Source organism: Vanessa atalanta, chromosome 21, assembly GCF_905147765.1.
Source record: "Vanessa atalanta chromosome 21, ilVanAtal1.2, whole genome shotgun sequence".
Classification (NCBI taxonomy): Eukaryota; Metazoa; Arthropoda; class Insecta; order Lepidoptera; family Nymphalidae; genus Vanessa; species Vanessa atalanta.
Window position 1 is genome coordinate 9,482,912 of NC_061891.1, and position 8,503 is coordinate 9,491,414.

The 8,503-nt window shown below is 32.4% G+C and overlaps 1 long non-coding RNA gene across 1 annotated transcript; it reads right to left on the reverse strand.

Moving 5' to 3' along the window:
• Window positions 1-4,567: 4,567 nt before the first annotated feature.
• LOC125072346 lies at window positions 4,568-6,669 on the reverse strand. The gene is made up of 3 exons (XR_007119954.1): window positions 6,461-6,669; window positions 6,197-6,359; window positions 4,568-5,940 (listed from the first exon to the last, which is right to left on the reverse strand). It is a non-coding gene; the product is annotated as an uncharacterized LOC125072346 (long non-coding RNA).
• Between the last annotated feature and the right edge of the window lie 1,834 nt (window positions 6,670-8,503).

Sequence of the window (8,503 nt, forward strand, 5' to 3'; positions counted from 1 at the left end):
AACATAGATGCAATATTTATTCTCTCACTGTCATGATCTGGTAGGAAATTTGACATGATCGAAAAGAGTTCAGACGAGTTTTTATCGATATAAGGGTTAACCTTCGAATAACCTTCGGATAACCTTCGGATCTGTGACCTTATGTCCAATGACTAGCGAGGTAAAATTGTTTAACTAATCACCTCCTAAACAAAGTTTATATATGAGGGGGAATTCGGATAAAAAAAAAACTACTATATACAGTATTTTTATATAATATATATTACCATATATTATTTATATATTATTTTAAACTGAAAAAAAAAATGTCAGTGTGGGCCACGTCTTCCAAGAAGACGACAAGCTCGCGAAGTACGGCGAAGATCTGCTGATGTTTAGTAAAAATATAAAATAACGCCACAATTTATAAAAATAAAATGTAAAAAAAGGCACGGGCAACTGTAAGCCCGTGGATGTTGTATATTAAAAATAAAAAAAAATAAAAAATATATATGAGGGGGGTAAGTTGGTATACATTTTGGAAAGACGAAACCAATTTCTATGAAATAAAGACTAAACTGTACCTTAGAAAATATTACATTTTTCGTCGTAAACTAATCGTAATATACTAGACAAAGGTCTTTCACAAGGGGTGCTAAAGCATCCAGTTCTTTTCCTTCCGTATCCAGTTGGTTTCGCCACCTTCTTCATCGGTGCACCTGACTCCAGGATATCCTACGCTATGTTTGCAGAACTGCGGGCTCTACTTTAGGACTTATCTGCCCCACCGACCATCAGTTCTTCGACTTGCGTGACCACTTCTTAATAATAAATATTACTTCGACCTATTTTTTTTTTAACATTAGCAGCCCGTAAATGTCCCACTGCTGGGATAAAGGCCTCCTCTCCCTTTGAGGAGAAGGTTTGGAGCATATTCCACCACGCTGCTCCAATGCGGGTTGGCGGAATACACATGTGGCAGAATTTCGTTGAAATTAGACACATGCAGGTTTCCTCACGATGTTTTCCTTCACCGCCGAGCACGAGATGAATTATAAACACAAATTAAGCACATGAAAATTCAGTGGTGCCTGCCTGGGTTTGAACCCGAAATCATCGGTTAAGATGCACGCGTTCTAACCACTGAAATCTAACGAACGTCTTAACGAAAATCTTAACGAAAATCTATATAATTCAAAGTAACACCTTGCCTTATAATTCCATTTTCTTGTATTTTAATTTCCAACGAAATATATCTCCACAGCAGATGCTTTAAAATTGGCTGTCTAGGTTAATTGAATAATTGCCTCGTTCAATATCGCGTTACATGAAAAGCAAAACGTTTTGGCATTCCTTGAAAGGCCCCGAGCCTTACAGAAATATGCTGTGCCTTAAAATTGACAGAAAATACTTTTTCTTTAATTCTTAATTTATTTCTCTATAATAACTCAGTATGAATTCGAAATAGAATGCCATACGTTGCATTTCATTGCAGGTTTAAAATAAAATAATAAAAGAAACTGTCCTTGTTTGACATTTACTTCAATACTATATCATGACGATTCAAAAGTTCTTGTTAAAGCCTACTTGAAAGTCTATTTTGATTTAGATTTTCTACAGCAGATTGATACAGTTAGTACGGGCTGTTAATATTTGGAGAAACTAGTTTGATCCGGTATCCACACATTATGCCGTCACTTCGCTATGTCCACCGTAATATTTTTGTAAATTTATAAAAAATATTCTCCACATATATTTTACATACTGTTTTTCAAACGCGAGCGATTTCATTGCAGCCGCTAAAAACTAATCCAATAAAACTGTCTACAAAAAAAAATAATGCATGATTTATAATTTAGATTCCAATGATTGTATATTATTATAAAATTATCTTACACAATCCAAAAACTGGCTGAATGTCATCTTAAATTTGTAATTAATTGATTTTAATACTAAGTGATAAATTATTATAATTAATATAATTTATATTAAGCTCAAAATGTAACAATTAATTATCGGACAATTATAATTCCGTAATCATCTAATAATAATGTCATCAGATCACATTACAATTCATGGATTAGGTATTCAATTTACTGAGCTCGTATAGAAGATACGAGCAAATAATTAGACGTGTGAAATCATACTGTATAACCACATTAATTGGATCATACAATTAAATATGCTAAAAGACATTAAAATTTTCATAATAGAAAATATTAGCAACAATATATGGCGTTAAATTTACGAGCAATATATATTTTTTTCCAAATAGTTTAGTATGATGATGAAGTTCTAAGGTAATAAACGTAAAAAGTACATATTCAACAACCTGTCTTTTTTTTAAATCAATATTTAAATGAAATAAGAGTAATAATTTATGGCGTAGATATTAAGACTTTGGTGCTACTAATATCAGACAAACTTATGTACAGATACACCGAAGGCACGAATAACATATCTTTGGAAAAAAATGTGAACGTCTATGTAAATATTGACCATTTATTTGTGTAGTCAATAAGCAAAATTACAGATATAACTTTATTAAGTGAAGTTATCTTGTTTGCATTTAAAGAAAAATAGATTAAACAAGAAGTTTTATACGAATTACTCATAAAAAAATATAAGTAACAGGTTCATCTCTTTTGCATTTTTTTATTTTTCAGTCTTGTAATTATTCAACGTAAAATAATAAAAAAAAATATGTCCAACAAAACAGATAGTTTGTATCAACTTCCTCTCCGAACTTATTAAAACGATGTTGTCATGACCAATTTTGTTCAAGGTGGAGAAATCTAAGGGGAGATCAGTCACTACAAGGACTGTAGTGCACTCTGTTTTCCCAATTGTCATAATCCGATGGGACGAAAAATCCGATACGATCGAAAGAGTTCAGGTGCAAGAACCACTTGACGTGTTGACTGAGACACGGGAGTACACTTCTAGCTCTCAGACCCCGGGTTGTTACTGGGAATTTAAGAAACAGCCCCAAATATTTAATACTCTTATAAATATATATATATATATGTATGTCGCAGATTCACATGAATAGCTATCCAGATGATCATTGTCCGTTGTCCCAAGATCGAGAGACCAAGTGCCTCACTCAACAAAGGAACATACATTGACAGATACCATTATATCTTCATTTCCATCAGATGGCTGTGTAACAATATAGGTGTCCGTCTTATATTTTTTAAAATTGTTATCTGAAAAATGACCTAAACGTTAATCACTTTGTGTGCTATTGTCATTCAAATAAATAAGGTTGTATAGCAGTGCAAATTGATTGACTCTAACATAAAGAGATTTACTATTATTTTCTATATTTAAATCATGATTACTCTAAATAATGCAAACATTTTCGACTTTAACTTTAATTCGATATTTGACTACTACATGAAATGTCTCCGATGTTTATTAAATTACGCTTAGTGATTTTATTAGAGACCATCAAATATTCATAAACGAGTTAATTAACCAGGTTTAGGTACCCTTTACCTTTTTACTTATCCAAAAAATAACTTGTTAAACAATTTTACCATAAATATACATGATATATTATTTTGAGCAATTTAAAAATATTTAACATCTACTAAGATGCAACTCCCCCTTCAAACCGAAACTAATACTGAGCACTGCTGTTTGCCGGTAGAATATCTGATAAATGAGTGATACCTACCCAGACGGGCTGTACAAAGTCCACCAAGTACGAGGCCTTATATAGGCATTATAATATGTGAATTTAAAGTGCCTTTGTATATAGGAGGAGGTGTTTCACCATCACCTAGAGACATTTCCACTGTAAGAAACATTATAATTTTTCAATACGCCAATATATTACCAAGTATCGGAACTACTACTACTAATGTTCAATCCCCAGTACTTTCGACTGACTCACTCACGGCTAGTAATTTATGTGTGAGTAGTACTATCAAATAAACGTTCCCATTTGCTATTAAAATAACAAAATAAACTCAAGCTTAATGATGGTATTATAAAAGAAAATATTCTTACGAGGCTAAGTTAAATTGAAATTCTGGTACGATTGTAACGAACCAGTGTCTGTCTTAGACAAGACAAGCGGTGTGATAAATAACAGGCGTCTATTAAGTATCTGTCGATGGACTTCGTATAGGGGAAGGCTGCCTCAGTATCTGACTAATCTATGTATTAGTAATATTTACATAGACTGATTACATGGTCTAATGGCTAGCTGTTAAGGTTAAATCAAGAAATACTTTTTTATACAACTTTTTTTTTATATATGTAAGAGGGCAGACAAATGGGCTGTTGAAATTGATGCTGTAAAAAATATTAATAAAAGTAAAAAGTATCTTATAACTTTTTATTTATGTATCTAAAATTTGTTTCCCATCATGCTAATGAGGATAAGCCCTTTCTATTCTAGCCTATTTGTGTGTGAGTGAGTAATTTATAGCATACGATTAAATGTTAGTAACGTGTCAAAGAGCTAAATATATAAATTAAAACTCTAAAGAAGGATACCACTCGAAACTTTCTATTTTTTTCCATAACATTCAAAAATTTATAAAAAAAAATATTATATTATATTATACATTCAACTCCTCCATATTAACATCCAAATTCCCAGATCTTTGGTGCAAAGCTATTGTAAGACCTATACCTAAGATCGACACGCCCTTAGAATTTAAAGATTTACGTCCAATAAGCATTCTACCATGTTTGTCCAAGATTCTTGAAAAAGTTGTATGCAATCAACTAAGAGACTTTTTGGAGTTAAATAAAATTTTGCCAGATAAACAATCAGGATTTAGGAAAAATCGAGGGACTACGACTGCTTTAGCAGACGTTGTCGATGATATCCTATCTGCTCGAGACAGGGGCGAGGGTACTATACTAGTACTCCTAGACTACTCTCGTGCGTTTGACACCATAAACATTCCATTGTTGATATCAAAGCTGTCATATTATGGGTTCGACGACAAAACTGTACAATGGTTTGCGAGTTATATGAGTTGCCGCAGCCAATACGTAGAGATTAAGTCAGAAGATGGGAGTGTTGCTAAATCTGACATAAGGCATGTAACTAGAGGAGTACCACAAGGCTCTATTTTAGGACCAATTTTATTTACGATTTATACAACTGATATTGTAAAACAAATTAATCACTGCAACTATCACTTGTATGCTGATGATCTGCAGTTGTATATTTCTTTTAAGCCATGTAAGGTACAAGCAGCTTTGCAACAACTCAACCAAGATTTGGATCGTATAGCCCGTTGGTCAATTTCAAACACGCTAGAAATGAACCCTAACAAAACTAAATACATGATACTTGGTACAGAGCGGCAAATTCAAATTATTAGTAATTGTGATCCAAATATTGATATAAAAGGTGTACGTATACAAAGGGTGACTGAAGCGCGCAACCTAGGTGTTCTATTTGACGAGGAACTTCGTTTTGAAAAGCATGTAAATAATATTGCCAAAAACTGTTTTTATAGGTTAAAAATTCTTTATAATATTAGAGACTCCATTTCTACCAAAGTACGCATTAGACTTTGTGAGGCGTTAGTTCTTTCTAAATTTAATTATGCAGATGTAGTTATAGGGCCCCGTTTACTTGAACGTACAAAAAAAATCATCCAACGAGTCCAGAACGCCTGCGCTCGCTACTGCTTTAAAATACCGCCACGTACACATATCACACCATATTTAAATAATGCTAACATCTTAAAAATGAATTATCGTATGCAATTACATTTCGCTACGTTACTTTTTGGCACTATAAAATACCAGGTTCCACCTTACCTCTATCATAAATTACAGTGGTTAGGAAATAATGATAGTGAGCATGTCACTAGAGCGTCATTGATAAAACTTAGAATGCCAATACATAGAACGGTGAGTTTCCGAGGAAGCTTTAGGTTCTGCGCCACTAGGTGCTGGAATGACCTGCCTCCTCCTCTTCGTAACCTGAAAACAATAACAAATTTCAGACATAAATATAAATTATTTTTATTAGAAAAACAAAAAGATTGTAGTTAATTATTGCCTATTATTATTAATCAAAATGTTATATAATTCATATATGTATTTGTTAATTTATTTAATTTGGTTCTCTAACAATGAGTATGTGTAACAATAACGTATGTATTTGTATCTATATATGTGTGTATGTATATATACATATATAATTATTAAATATTTTTAAAGATCTAATTACGCGAACCTGTCTGTTTGCGGCACGAAAGCAATAGGCTAGGTCTGGTCAGCGCTTGGGGAACTCATCCCTTGACCTTGGCTTCCTCGTACACTTCCACTGTTTTAACCGCCCGTTTTTTACTGTAACCGTCTATCCTCCTTTGCTTGTATGTAACTTTTAAATCCCTAACCTAAAAAAAAGAAGGCAAGATAAATGTCTAGAATATTAATCATTGGCCAAGTCAATATGTGTGTAAACACAACAATGAATACTATATATACAATTACTTACCTGATATTGTTCTGTCCAATTTTAACCTTGAATCAATATGTTAATTGTGTCACTATTTGCATTTGTTGTAATGTTCGTGAATGTGGGACAAGCGAGCGGCGCGCGGGAAATACGGTGTTTGCTGTCAGACGCTGCATTCATACTTAATAAAACCCAATATCGCTTATGCCGTCCTCCCGCGCGCCCCGATACGCCCCGCGCCGCTGAGCGCTGGCGCGACAATTAAACATAATTTTTTTGTCCTTAGTTCTTTATATTATATAAATTTACTTTCTATGTTTTGGTTCCTTCATGTTCAATTTTTATAAATTTATATTGTTTTTTTTTCCTTTTAAATTATATCTTTTATCTGCAACGGCTGTCAGTAACGACATTAGGAGGCCACTGAAAATCAGTGTAGAAGCTAACATGTTTCTACGTATACTGAGTGGTCTCCTTTTGGCTGAATTACACTGCTGCGCACTTATACATACCTACTACTATTTCTTTTCTAAGTAATTTTTGTTTATTTGTTATTTTTTTTTCTATTTTTTTTTTTCTCTTTTGTTTTTCATTTTTTGTTTTGTGTATAATTTTTGTATTACATAGAATAAGTGTCTTTTTGTTCTGTTTTAATTACTATACATTTTGTGTCTGTAGTAGTGTAATTTATTCAGCCAATAAAGATTATTATTATTATTATTATTATTATTATTATTAAAGTATTCCAATGTCTATTGCCATCGCCATAAGTAATAGAGTCTTTAGGCTGGACATTGTTTCGTTTCTTGTATGAAAATTTATCATGAATATTTATAAGACTAATATTTCATTTCAAATTTTTCTCATTAATAGCAGCGATTTATTAAAAAAAAAAATTGTCCCATTTTTATCGTTTCTTTTTGTATAATTCAAAATGCATAAATACTTTTTAAAACTTTAATTGCTTAATCAAAACATTTTCAAATCATTTGATGTGTTTGCTTTTTAGGCTTTAATTGAAATTAAACTTTCTCGCTCTGAGATTTGACTGCGACAATAGCGCAGTGGTTAAAGCGTCGAGCGATACATAATCATCCCCACTCCTAGCATAAGCTTAAAGTTTAATTGGAGGAGTGAATGAGGAATGTCATTAACCCCTTAAAAATGGGCATTAATTCTAAGGACTGTTAAAATTTAGCAAAAGGGAAAAAATTATATTTCATAGTAGTAAGTACCTATTCTAAGTACCTATTCTAATGGACATGTAAAAGTATCACAATGGAAAATTGTGATCGATCAAGCAAACCGATCTCATCTACAGATGAGTTACGTCACAAAACATGGGAACCAAGAACCTTGGGGACTAAGTCACTCTCTAAAGCATATATAAGTGATACCTACCCTTAAACAAAGCCGTGGTAAGGCTTTTTCGAGTAATTATAAGTGTGTATTTGTTTATTTCAAATGAAATCAAAATACTTTAATTCAAAGATGCATTAGACTTACTTATTGATTGTCAAATTAAACACTACCCCTGTTTCGGAAAAGAAAACCACTGACCTGAGAAGAACCGAGAAAAATTTCTGCAGGTTTTCTTTTGTTTATTCCAATCATATATCATGTAATTAAGCATATACGTCATAAAATTCATTGTAATTTTCATACAGAAAATGGTATACACTACCTCCCCAGCCTACTCAGGCGAACGTGCGGGAAATAGGTTAAAATAACATACTATAATATAATGAAAATATATGAGTACACTACAAAGTACATATACTACATACAATATATATGTATATAAGTGTTTTGGCTAACAAATAGAAATAGCTATTAGCAACTTGGAGTAATTTATCGTAACTAAAAAGCACTTTAATCGTAACTAATCTCTAGAGCTGGGCTTGAAGTCAGACTAACTTATTTAATTAGAGTGCCGTAATGAAGGCGACAATTTGAATACAGAGGACTTACATTTTTAGTTAATCGCAAGCTTATTTGAGTTTTGTTTAACTCAACTGAAATGGAAAAAGAACGAGTAAGATGATTTTCATCATTTTTAAAATCAAAATATACTCTATTCTA